This window comes from Kogia breviceps, chromosome 20, assembly GCF_026419965.1.
Source record: "Kogia breviceps isolate mKogBre1 chromosome 20, mKogBre1 haplotype 1, whole genome shotgun sequence".
Classification (NCBI taxonomy): Eukaryota; Metazoa; Chordata; class Mammalia; order Artiodactyla; family Physeteridae; genus Kogia; species Kogia breviceps.
In genome coordinates, this window is record NC_081329.1 from 33,698,926 (window position 1) to 33,713,067 (window position 14,142).

A 14,142-nucleotide genomic window follows, 5' to 3' on the forward strand; every position below is an offset into this window, starting at 1 on the left:
CATGCATGGGACAGCCACAGGATGCTACCCCATTGGAACGGCAAAAAAACATGAAAAGCCACCTCATCTTCTCATATCCTGGTGCTCGGGTTCAAGCTTTCAGCCGCTTTTCTGAAAATATACCCAATTGGGGAAGTCAGCACTTTCAAAACACTCTTCCTTATAACTTGGAATTGGTTCCATGGATGAACTACAATGGGGAAGAATAAGAGACGATGGCTATGTATTTGGACAGGCACATGGCGCTCTAATTTCCAATGCTGAACAAGAATTGACCCAAGTCTAAGCTTGCTCTCGGAAGGAGAATTGGGCTTGAAAATTTCCTGCTGCTTTGGGACCAGTTCCGAAAGTGGGAAGTTGAGCCGGGGATCTCAGGGAGCCTATAATTCATGGCCCTGCAGGATGGTAAAAGACACCTAATGTGGACAAATGACTTGGGTTGAGCCAGAGAAAAGAACTTGAGAGCAAGGCAGAATTGCAAAAATGGGATTTCAAGAGGGAGACGTGTCTCGCCTGGTAAGAACCTAGGATGTGGCAGTACTTCTTCAAACATGCCTTTGTCGAAAAAGGGTGTATGGCTTTATCCTGAATATCTTTAGGATAAAGGCATACACCGTTTTTGGGCAACCAGGCAGGGGCTCTGTGCAAATCAACACTACATAATGCTATCACTTCCCATCAAAACAAAGGGTCATGTACGAAAAGTGTAAAGACCAGAAATGCAGGGTAACGTGGAGGTAAATCGTACCCACATTTTGTGGATTGTGGGATGACCAATTGCAATCGGCACCCTGGCGAGTTCTATGGTGTATTCGAAGATAAAGTAAGAAACAATGCTACAGCACATAGGACACTTCCATTCCAGGACGTATATTTTCAGGAAAACCAAAGAACCTCAGGTCACAGGCAACCCAACGTTTACTGCTGCTCTCTTTACAAAAGCCTCGACTAGGATACAATCTAAATTTCCTTGGACGGAATACATGGATGGAGAATATGTGATTCTTATCTACAATGATATATTACAGAGCCAGGAAATCAATGAAATAACGTCACTTGGCGCCACCGGAGTGTTCTTAGTTACAATCATTCTCAGTGAATTTAGTCACATAGAAAAAAGTGGTTTATCAAAGATATGAGGTACAGGTGGAATATAAAATTGCATCCCTTGAACGAAATGGCAGATGACAGAGAGAATTACACATTTAGCAAACACACTTATGCCTGTAGGAGCGCAAAGGTCACATGAGGTGAGGAAAACCAGGTGTTTTCAATGAGCACAGATACCATTCCATATAGACCAAGGAGGGAATCAAGACAACTTACTCTAAACCTCAAAGGACTGAACTCAGCCCACTTTACACACCAGAAAAGATTATTGACAACTGGTCAGAATTTGAAAAACAATTTATCTATGTCTCTCTGGAAGAGAATCTAGTGGATGCACAGCAGCAAGCAACACAGCACGGAAAATCGGCTACACCCGGTGAGAAAAATAAACTGCAAAATAAAGGCAGTGAGTGACAGATAAATTTTTCAAGACTTCGTTCAGGGGCTGTGATTGGAGTTGTTTTCAGCATATATTCACACACAGAAAGATGGGACCTAAGGGAGGACAATCGTGGGTCTGAGTGTCTTCGTGAGCATGAGTCAACAAATGCAGCCCTTGTAGAATAACACTGCCTTGCCCTGATTCCATTGACCCGAAATCTCCAAATGTAGACGACCCTTCTACAGCAAACACATGCATGGGTCAGCCACAGGATGCAACACCACTGGAACGGGAAAAAACATGAAAAGGCACCTCATCTTCTCATATCCTGGTACTCGGGTTCAAGCTTCCAGCCACTTTCCTGAAAATATCCCCACTTGGGGAAGTCAGCACTTTCAAAACCTTCTTTCTTATAGCTTGGAATTGGTTCCATGGATGAACTACAACGGGGAAGAATAAGACACGATGCCTATATATTTGGACAGGCATATGGTGCTCTAATTTCAACTGCTGAACAAGAATTGACCCAAGTCTAAGCTTGCTCTCAGAAGGAGAATAGGGCTTGAAAATTTCCCGCTGATTTGTGACCAGTTCCAAAAGTGGGAAGTTGAGCAGGGGATCTCAGCGAGCCTATAATTCATGGCCCTGCAGGATGGTCCAAGGCACCTAATGTGGACAAATGACTTGGGTTGAGCCAGAGAAAAGAACTTGAGAGCAAGGCAGAATTGCAAAAATGGGATTTCAAGAGGGAGACGCGTCTCGCCTGGTAAGAACCTAGAATGTGGCAGTACTTCTTCAACCATGCCTTTGTCGAAAAACGGTGTATGCCTTTATCCTGAATATATTCCGAATAAAGGCATACACCGTTTTTGGGCAACCAGGCAGGGGCTCGGTCCAAATCAACACTACATAGTGCTATCACTTCCCATCTAAACAAATGGTCATCTACGAAAAGTGTAAAGACTAGAAATTCAGGGTAGCATGGAGGTAAATCGTACCCACATTTTGTGGATTCCAGGATGAACAATGGCAATCGGCACCCTGGCGAAGTCTATGGTGTATTCAAAAATAATGTAAGAAACAAAGCTACAGCACATAGGACACTTCCACTCAAGGATGTATATTTTCAAGAAAACCAAAGAACCTCAGGTCACAGGCAACCCAACGTTTACTGCTTCTCTCTTTACAAAAGCCTCGACTAGGATACAATCTAAATTTCCTTGGACGGAAAACATGGATGGAGAATATGTGATTCTTATCTACAATGATATATTACTGAGCCAGGAAATCAATGAAGTAACGTCACTTGCCGCCAAAGGAGTGTTCGTAGTTACAATCATTCTCAGTAAATTTAGTCACATAGAAAAAAGTGGTTTATCAAAGATATGAGGTACAGGTGGAATACAAAATTGCGTCCCATGAATGAAATGGCAGACGAGAGAAAGCATCACACATTTAGCAAACACACTTATGCCTGTAAGAGCGCGAAGGTCACTTGAGGTGAGGAAAAACCAGGTGTTTTCAATGAGCACAGATACCATTCCATATAGACCAAAGAGGGAATCAAGACAACTTACTCTAAACCTCAAAGGACTGAACTCAGCCCAGTTTACACACCAGAAAAGATTATTTACAACTGGTTAGAATTTGAAAAACAATTTATCGATGTCTCTCTGGAAGAGAATCAAGTGGATGCACAGCAGCAAGCAACACAGCACTCAAAATCGGCTACACCCCGTGAGAAAAATAAACTGCAAAATAAAGGCAGTGAGTGAGAGATAAATTCTTCGATACTTCGTTCAGGGGCTGTCATTGAAGTTCTTTTGAGCATATATTAACACACAGAAGGATCGGACCTAAGGGAGGACACTCGTGGGTCTGAGTGTCTTCGTGAGCATGAGTCAGCAAATGCAGCCCTTGTCGAATAACATTGCCTTTTCCTGATTCCATGGACCCGAAATCTCCAAATGCAGACGACCCTTCTACAGCGAACACATGCATGGGACAGCCACAGGATGCTACCCCATTGGAACGGCAAAAAAACATGAAAAGCCACCTCATCTTCTCATATCCTGGTGCTCGGGTTCAAGCTTTCAGCCGCTTTTCTGAAAATATACCCAATTGGGGAAGTCAGCACTTTCAAAACTCTCTTACTTATAACTTGGAATTGGTTCCATGGATGAACTACAATGGGGAAGAATAAGAGACGATGGCTATATATTTGGACAGGCACATGGCGCTCTAATTTCCAATGCTGAACAAGAATTGACCCAAGTCTAAGCTTGCTCTCGGAAGGAGAATTGGGCTTGAAAATTTCCTGCTGCTTTGGGACCAGTTCCGAAAGTGGGAAATTGAGCCGGGGATCTCAGGGATCCTATAATTCATGGCCCTGCAGGATGGTAAAAGACACCTAATGTGGACAAATGACTTGGGATGAGCCAGAGGAAAGAACTTGAGAGCAAGGCAGAATTGCAAAAATGGGATTTCAAGAGGGAGACGCGTCTCGACTGGTAAGAACCTAGGATGTGGCAGTACTTCTTCAAACATGCCTTTGTCGAAAAAGGGTGTAAGCCTTTATCCTGAATATTTTTAGGATAAAGGCATACACCGTTTTTGGGCAACCAGGCAGGGGCTCTGTGCAAATGAACACTACATAATGCTATCACTTCCCATCAAAACAAAGGGTCATGTACGAAAAGTGTAAAGACCAGAAATGCAGGGTAACGAGGAGGTAAATCATACCCACATTTTGTGGATTGTGGGATGACCAATTGCAATCGGCACCCTGGCGAATTCTATGGTGTATTCGAAGATAAAGTAAGAAACAATGCTACAGCACATAGGACACTTCCATTCAAGGACGTATATTTTCAGGAAAACCAAAGAACCTCAGGTCACAGGCAACCCAACGTTTACTGCTGCTCTCTTTACAAAAGCCTCGACTAGGATACAATCTAAATTTCCTTGGACGGAATACATGGATGGAGAATATGTGATTCTTATCTACAATTATATATTACAGAGCCAGGAAATCAATGAAATAACGTCACTTGGCGCCACCGGAGTGTTCTTAGTTACAATCCTTCTCAGTGAATTTAGTCACATAGAAAAAAGTGGTTTATCAAAGATATGAGGTACAGGTGGAATATAAAATTGCGTCCCTTGAACGAAATGGCAGACGAGAGAAAGCATCACACATTTAGCAAACACACTTATGCCTGTAGGAGCGCGAAGGTCACTTGAGGTGAGGAAAAACCAGGTGTTTTCAATGAGCACAGATACCATTCCATATAGACCAAAGAGGGAATCAAGACAACTTACTCTAAACCTCAAAGGACTGAACTCAGCCCACTTTACACACAAGAAAAGATTATTTACAACTGGTTAGAATTTGAAGAACAATTTATCGATGCCTCTCTGGAAGAGAATCAAGTGGATGCACAGCAGCAAGCAACACAGCACTGAAAATCGGCTACACCCTGTGAGTAAAATAAACTGCAAAATAAAGGCAGTGAGTGATAGATAAATTATTCGAGTCTTCGTTCAGGGGCTGTCATTGAAGTTGTTTTGAGCATATATTAACACACAGAAGGATCGGACCTAAGGGAGGACACTCGTGGGTCTGAATGTCTTCGTGAGCATGAGTCAGCAAATGCTGGCCTTGTCGAATAACACTGCCTTTTCCTGATTCCATGGACCCGAAATCTCCAAATGCAGACGACCCTTCCTACAGCGAACACATGCATGGGACAGCCACAGGATGCTACCCCATTGGAACGGCAAAAAAACATGAAAAGCCACCTCATCTTCTCATATCCTGGTGCTCGGGTTCAAGCTTTCAGCCGCTTTTCTGAAAATATACCCAATTGGGGAAGTCAGCACTTTCAAAACACTCTTACTTATAACTTGGAATTGGTTCCATGGATGAACTACAATGGGGAAGAATAAGAGACGATGGCTATATATTTGGACAGGCACATGGCGCTCTAATTTCCAATGCTGAACAAGAATTGACCCAAGTCTAAGCTTGCTCTCAGAAGGAGAATAGGGCTTGAAAATTTCCCGCTGATTTGTGACCAGTTCCAAAAGTGAGAAGTTGAGCAGGGGATCTCAGCGAGCCTATAATTCATGGGCCTGCAGGATGGTCAAAGACACCTAATGTGGACAAATGACTTGGGTTGAGCCAGAGAAAAGAACTTGAGAGCAAGGCAGAATTGCAAAAATGGGATTTCAAGAGGGAGACGCGTCTCGCCTGGTAAGAACCTAGAATGTGGCAGTACTTCTTCAACCATGCCTTTGTCGAAAAACGGTGAATGCCTTTATCCTGAATATATTCCGAATAAAGGCATATACCGTTTTTGGGCAACCAGGCAGGGGCTCGGTCCAAATCAACACTACATAGTGCTATCACTTCCCATCTAAACAAAGGGTCATCTACGAAAAGTGTAAAGACTAGAAATTCAGGGTAGCATGGAGGTAAATCGTACCCACATTTTGTGGATTGTGGGATGTCCAATTGCAATCGGAACCCTGGCGAATTCTATGGTGTATTCAAAAATAATGTAAGAAACAAAGCTACAGCACATAGGACACTTCCACTCAAGGATGTATATTTTCAAGTAAACCAAAGAACCTCAGGTCACAGGCAACCCAACGTTTACTGCTGCTCTCTTTACAAAAGCCTCGACTAGGATACAATCTAAATTTCCTTGGACGGAAAACATGGATGGAGAATATGTGATTCTTATCTACAATGATATATTACTGAGCCAGGAAATCAATGAAATAACGTCACTTGCCGCCAAAGGAGTGTTCGTAGTTACAATCATTCTCAGTAAATTTAGTCACATAGAAAAAAGTGGTTTATCAAAGATATGAGGTACAGGTGGAATACAAAATTGCGTCCCATGAATGAAATGGCAGACGAGAGAAAGCATCACACATTTAGCAAACACACTTATGCCTGTAGGAGCGCGAAGGTCACTTGAGGTGAGGAAAAACCAGGTGTTTTCAATCAGCACAGATACCATTCCATATAGACCAAAGAGGGAATCAAGACAACTTACTCTAAACCTCAAAGGACTGAACTCAGCCCACTTTACACACCAGAAAAGATTATTTACAACTGGTTAGAATTTGACAAACAATTTATCGATGCCTCTCTGGAAGAGAATCAAGTGGATGCACAGCAGCAAGCAACACAGCACTCAAAATCGGCTACACCCCGTGAGAAAAATAAACTGCAAATTAAAGGCAGTGAGTGAGAGATAAATTCTTCGAGACATCGTTCAGGGGCTGTCATTGAAGTTGTTTTGAGCATATATTAACACACAGAAGGATCGGACCTAAGGGAGGACACTCGTGGGTCTGAGTGTCTTCGTGAGCATGAGTCAGCAAATGCAGCCCTTGTCGAATAACACTGCCTTTTCCTGATTCCATGGACCCGAAATCTCCAAATGCAGACGACCCTTCCTACAGCGAACACATGCATGGGACAGCCACAGGATGCTACCCCATTGGAACGGCAAAAAAACATGAAAAGCAACCTCATCTTCTCATATCCTGGTGCTCGGTTTCAAGCTTTCAGCTGCTTTTCTGAAAATATACCCAATTGGGGAAGTCAGCACTTTCAAAACGCTCTTACTTATAACTTGGAATTGGTTCCATGGATGAACTACAATGGGGAAGAATAAGAGACGATGGCTATATATTTGGACAGGCACATGGCGCTCTAATTTCCAATGCTGAACAAGAATTGACCCCAGTCTAAGCTTGCTCTCGGAAGGAGAATTGGGCTTGAAAATTTCCTGCTGCTTTGGGACCAGTTCCGAAAGTGGGAAGTTGAGCAGGGGATCTCAGGGAGCCTATAATTCATGGCCCTGCAGGATGGTAAAAGGCACGTAATGTGGAAAAATGACTTGGGTTGAACCAGAAAAAAGAACTTGAGAGCAAGGCAGAATTGCGGAACTGGGATTTCAAGAGGGAGAAGCGTCTCGCCTGGTAAGAACCTAGGATGTGGCAGTACTTCTTCAACCATGCCTTTGTCGAAAAACGGTGTATGCCTTTATCCTGAATATATTCCGAATAAAGGCATACACCGTTTTTGGGCAACCAGGCAGGGGCTCGGTGCAAATCAAAACTACATAATGCTATCACTTCCCATCAAAACAAAGGGTCATGTACGAAAAGTGTAAAGACCCGAAATGCAGGGTAACGTGGAGGTAAATCGTACCCACATTTTGTGGATTGTGGGATGACCAATTGCAATCGGCACCCTGGCGAATTCTATGGTGTATTCGAAGATAAAGTAAGAAACAATGCTACAGCACATAGGACACTTCCATTCAAGGACGTATATTTTCAGGAAAACCAAAGAACCTCAGGTCACAGGCAACCCAACGTTTACTGCTGCTCTCTTTACAAAAGCCTCGACGAGGATACAATCTAAATTTCCTTGGACGGAAAACATGGATGAAGAATATGTGTTTCTTATCTACAATGATATATTACAGAGCCAGGAAATCAATGAAATAACGTCCCTTGGCGCCACCGGAGTGCTCTTAGTTACAATCATTCTCAGTGAATTTAGTCACATAGAAAAAAGTGGTTTATCAAAGATATGAGGTACAGGTGGAATATAAAATTGCGTCCCTTGAACGAAATTTCAGACGACAGAAAGAATTACACATTTAGCAAACACACTTATGCCTGTAGGAGCGCAAAGGTCACATGAGGTGAGGAAAAACCAGGTGTTTTCAATGAGCACAGATACCATTCCGTATAGACCAAGGAGGGAATCAAGACAACTTACTCTAAACCTCAAAGGACTGAACTCAGCCCACTTTACACACCAGAAAAGATTATTGACAACTGGTCAGAATTTGAAAAACAATTTATCTATGTCTCTCTGGAAGAGAATCTAGTGGATGCACAGCAGCAAGCAACAAAGCACAGAAAATCGGCTACACCCGGTGAGAAAAATAAACGGCAAAATAAAGGCAGTGAGTGACACATAAATTTTTCGAGACTTCGTTTAGGGGCTGTGATTGGAGTTGTTTTCAGCATATATTCACACACAGAAAGATGGGACATAAGGGAGGACAATCGTGGGTCTGAGTGTCTTCGTGAGCATGAGTCAGCAAATGCAGCCCTTGTAGAATAACACTGCGTTGCCCTGATTCCATTGACCCGAAATCTCCAAATGTAGACGACCCTTCTACAGCAAACACATGCATGGGTCAGCCACAGGATGCTACCCCATTGGAACGGGAAAAAACATGAAAAGGCACCTCATCTTCTCATATCCTGGTGCTCGGGTTCAAGCTTCCAGCCACTTTCCTGAAAATATCCCCACTTGGGGAAGTCAGCACTTTCAAAACCTTCTTTCTTATAGCTTGGAATTGGTTCCATGGATGAACTACAACGGGGAAGAATAAGACACGATGCCTATATATTTGGACAGGCATATGGTGCTCTAATTTCAACTGCTGAACAAGAATTGACCCAAGTCTAAGCTTGCTCTCAGAAGGAGAATAGGGCTTGAAAATTTCCCGCTGATTTGTGACCAGTTCCAAAAGTGGGAAGTTGAGCAGGGGATCTCAGGGAGCCTATAATTCATGGCCCTGCAGGATGCTCAAAGGCACCTAATGTGGACAAATGACTTGGGTTGAGCCAGAGAAAAGAACTTGAGAGCAAGGCAGAATTGCAAAAATGGGATTTCAAGAGGGAGATGCGTCTCGCCTGGTAAGAACCTAGAATGTGGCAGTACTTCTTCAACCATGCCTTTGTCGAAAAACGGTGAATGCCTTTATCCTGAATATATTCCGAATAAAGGCATACACCGTTTTTGGGCAACCAGGCAGGGGCTCGATGCAAATCAACACTACATAGTGCTATCACTTCCCATCTAAACAAAGGGTCAATTACGAAAAGTGTAAAGACTAGAAATTCAGGGTAGCATGGAATTAAATCGTACCCACATTTTGTGGATTCCAGGATGAACAATGGCAATCGGCACCCTGGCGAATTCTATGGTGTATTCAAAAATAATGTAAGAAACAAAGCTACAGCACATAGGACACTTCCACTCAAGGACGTATATTTTCAAGAAAACCAAAGAACCTCAGGTCACAGGCAACCCAACGTTTACTGCTGCTCTCTTTACAAAAGCCTCGACTAGGATACAATCTAAATTTCCTTGGACGGAAAACATGGATGGAGAATATGTGATTCTTATCTACAATGATATATTACTGAGCCAGGAAATCAATGATGTAAGGTCACTTGCCGCCAAAGGAGTGTTCGTAGTTACAATCATTCTCAGTAAATTTAGTCACATAGAAAAAAGTGGTTTATCAAAGATATGAGGTACAGGTGGAATACAAAATTGCGTCCCATGAATGAAATGGCAGACGAGAGAAAGCATCACACATTTAGCAAACAGACTTATGCCTGTAGGAGCGCGAAGGTCACTTGAGGTGAGGAAAAAACAGGTGTTTTCAATGAGCACAGATACCATTCCATATAGACCAAAGAGGGCATCAAGACAACTTACTCTAAACCTCAAAGGACTGAACTCAGCCCACTTTACACACCAGAAAAGATTATTTACAACTGGTTAGAATTTGAAGAACAATTTAAAGATGCCTCTCTGGAAGAGAATCAAGTGGATGCACAGCAGCAAGCAACACAGCACTGAAAATCGGCTACACCCTGTGAGAAAAATAAACTGCAAAATAAAGGCAGTGAGTGAGAGATAAATTATTCGAGTCTTCGTTCAGGGGCTGTCATTGAAGTTGTTTTGAGCATATATTAACACACAGAAGGATCGGACCTAAGGGAGGACACTCGTGGGTCTGAATGTCTTCGTGAGCATGAGTCAGCAAATGCTGCCCTTGTCGAATAACACTGCCTTTTCCTGATTCCATGGACCCGAAATCTCCAAATGCAGACGACCCTTCCTACAGCGAACACATGCATGGGACAGCCACAGGATGCTACCCCATTGGAACGGCAAAAAAACATGAAAAGCCACCTCATCTTCTCATATCCTGGTGCTCGGGTTCAAGCTTTCAGCCGCTTTTCTGAAAATATACCCAATTGGGGAAGTCAGCACTTTCAAAACACTCTTACTTATAAATTGGAATTGGTTCCATGGATGAACTACAATGGGGAAGAATAAGAGACGATGGCTATATATTTGGACAGGCACATGGCGCTCGAATTTCCAATGCTGAACAAGAATTGACCCAAGTCTAAGCTTGCTCTCCGAAGGAGAATAGGGCTTGAAAATTTCCCGCTGATTTGTGACCAGTTCCAAAAGTGGGAAGTTGAGCAGGGGATCTCAGCGAGCCTATAATTCATGGGCCTGCAGGATGGTCAAAGACACCTAATGTGGACAAATGACTTGGGTTGAGCCAGAGAAAAGAACTTGAGAGCAAGGCAGAATTGCAAAAATGGGATTTCAAGAGGGAGACGCGTCTCGCCTGGTAAGAACTTAGAATGTGGCAGTACTTCTTCAACCATGCCTTTGTCGAAAAACGGTGAATGCCTTTATCCTGAATATATTCCGAATAAAGGCATACACCGTTTTTGGGCAACCAGGCAGGGGCTCGATGCAAATCAACACTACATAGTGCTATCACTTCCCATCTAAACAAAGGGTCAATTACGAAAAGTGTAAAGACTAGAAATTCAGGGTAGCATGGAATTAAATCGTACCCACATTTTGTGGATTCCAGGATGAACAATGGCAATCGGCACCCTGGCGAATTCTATGGTGTATTCAAAAATAATGTAAGAAACAAAGCTACAGCACATAGGACACTTCCACTCAAGGACGTATATTTTCAAGAAAACCAAAGAACCTCAGGTCACAGGCAACCCAACGTTTACTGCTGCTCTCTTTACAAAAGCCTCGACTAGGATACAATCTAAATTTCCTTGGACGGAAAACATGGATGGAGAATATGTGATTCTTATCTACAATGATATATTACTGAGCCAGGAAATCAATGATGTAACGTCACTTGCCGCCAAAGGAGTGTTCGTAGTTACAATCATTCTCAGTAAATTTAGTCACATAGAAAAAAGTGGTTTATCAAAGATATGAGGTACAGGTGGAATACAAAATTGCGTCCCATGAATGAAATGGCAGACGAGAGAAAGCATCACACATTTAGCAAACACACTTATGCCTGTAGGAGCGCGAAGGTCACTTGAGGTGAGGAAAAAACAGGTGTTTTCAATGAGCACAGATACCATTCCATATAGACCAAAGAGGGAATCAAGACAACTTACTCTAAACCTCAAAGGACTGAACTCAGCCCACTTTACACACCAGAAAAGATTATTTACAACTGGTTAGAATTTGAAAAACAATTTATCGATGTCTCTCTGGAAGAGAATCAAGTGGATGCACAGCAGCAAGCAACACAGCACTGAAAATCGGCTACACCCCGTGAGAAAATTAAACTGCAAATTAAAGGCAGTGAGTGAGAGATAAATTCTTCGAGACTTCGTTCAGGGGCTGTCATTGAAGTTCTTTTGAGCATATATTTACACACAGAAGGATCGGACCTAAGGGAGGACACTCGTGGGTCTGAGTGTCTTCGTGAGCATGAGTCAGCAAATGCAGCCCTTGTCGAATAACACTGCCTTTTCCTGATTCCATGGACCCGAAATCTCCAAATGCAGACGACCCTTCCTACAGCGAACACATGCATGGGACAGCCACAGGATGCTACCCCATTGGAACGGCAAAAAAACATGAAAAGCAACCTCATCTTCTCATATCCTGGTGCTCGGTTTCAAGCTTTCAGCCGCTTTTCTGAAAATATACCCAATTGGGGAAGTCAGCACTTTCAAAACACTCTTACTTATAACTTGGAATTGGTTCCATGGATGAACTACAATGGGGAAGAATAAGAAACGACGGCTATATATTTGGACAGGCACATGGCGCTCTAATTTCCAATGCTGAACAAGAATTGACCCCAGTCTAAGCTTGCTCTCGGAAGGAGAATTGGGCTTGAAAATTTCCTGCTGCTTTGGGACCAGTTCCGAAAGTGGGAAGTTGAGCAGGGGATCTCAGGGAGCCTATAATTCATGGCCCTGCAGGATGGTAAAAGGCACGTAATGTGGATAAATGACTTGGGTTGAACCAGAAAAAAGAACTTGAGAGCAAGGCAGAATTGCAAAACTGGGATTTCAAGAGGGAGAAGCGTCTCGCCTGGTAAGAACCTAGGATGTGGCAGTACTTCTTCAAACATGCCTTTGTCGAAAAAGGGTGTATGCCTTTATCCTGAATATCTTTAGGATAAAGGCATACACCGTTTTTGGGCAACCAGGCAGGGGCTCTGTGCAAATGAACACTACATAATGCTATCACTACCCATCAAAACAAAGGGTCATGTACGAAAAGTGTAAAGACCAGAAATGCAGGGTAACGTGGAGGTAAATCGTACCCACTTTTTGTGGATTGTGGGATGACCAATTGCAATCGGCACCCTGGCGAATTCTATGGTGTATTCGAAGATAAAGTAAGAAACAATGCTACAGCTCATAGGACACTTCCATTCAAGGACGTATATTTTCAGGAAAACCAAAGAACCTCAGCTCACAGGCAACCCAACGTTTACTGCTGCTCTCTTTACAAAAGCCTCGACGAGGATACAATCTAAATTTCCTTGGACGGAAAACATGGATGAAGAATATGTGTTTCTTATCTACAATGATATATTACAGAGCCAGGAAATCAATGAAATAACGTCACTTGGCGCCACCGGAGTGCTCTTAGTTACAATCATTCTCAGTGAATTTAGTCACATAGAAAAAAGTGGTTTATCAAAGATATGAGGTACAGGTGGAATATAAAATTGCGTCCCTTGAACGAAATGGCAGACGACAGAGAGAATTACACATTTAGCAAACACACTTATGCCTGTAGGAGCGCAAAGGTCACATGAGGTGAGGAAAAACCAGGTGTTTTCAATGAGCACAGATACCATTCCATATAGACCAAGGAGGGAATCAAGACAACTTACTCTAAACCTCAAAGGACTGAACTCAGCCCACTTTACACACCAGAAAAGATTATTGACAACTGGTCAGAATTTGAAAAACAATTTATCTATGTCTCTCTGGAAGAGAATCTAGTGGATGCACAGCAGCAAGCAACACAGCACGGAAAATCGGCTACACCCGGTGAGAAAAATAAACTGCAAAATAAAGGCAGTGAGTGACAGATAAATTCTTCGAGACTTCGTTCAGGGGCTGTGATTGGAGTTGTTTTCAGCATATATTCACACACAGAAAGATGGGACCTAAGGGAGGACAATCGTGGGTCTGAGTGTCTTCGTGAGCATGATTCAGCAAATGCAGCCCTTGTAGAATAACACTGCCTTGCCCTGATTCCATTGACCTGAAATCTCCAAATGTAGATGACCCTTCTACAGCGAACACATGCATGTGTCATCCACAGGATTCTACCCCATTGGAATGGGAAAAAACATGAAAAGACACCTCATCTTCTCATATCCTGGTGCTCCGGGTCAAGCTTCCAGCCACTTTCCTGAAAATATCCCCACTTGGGGAAGTCAGCACTTTCAAAACCTTCTTTCTTATAGCTTGGAATTGGTTCCATGGATGAA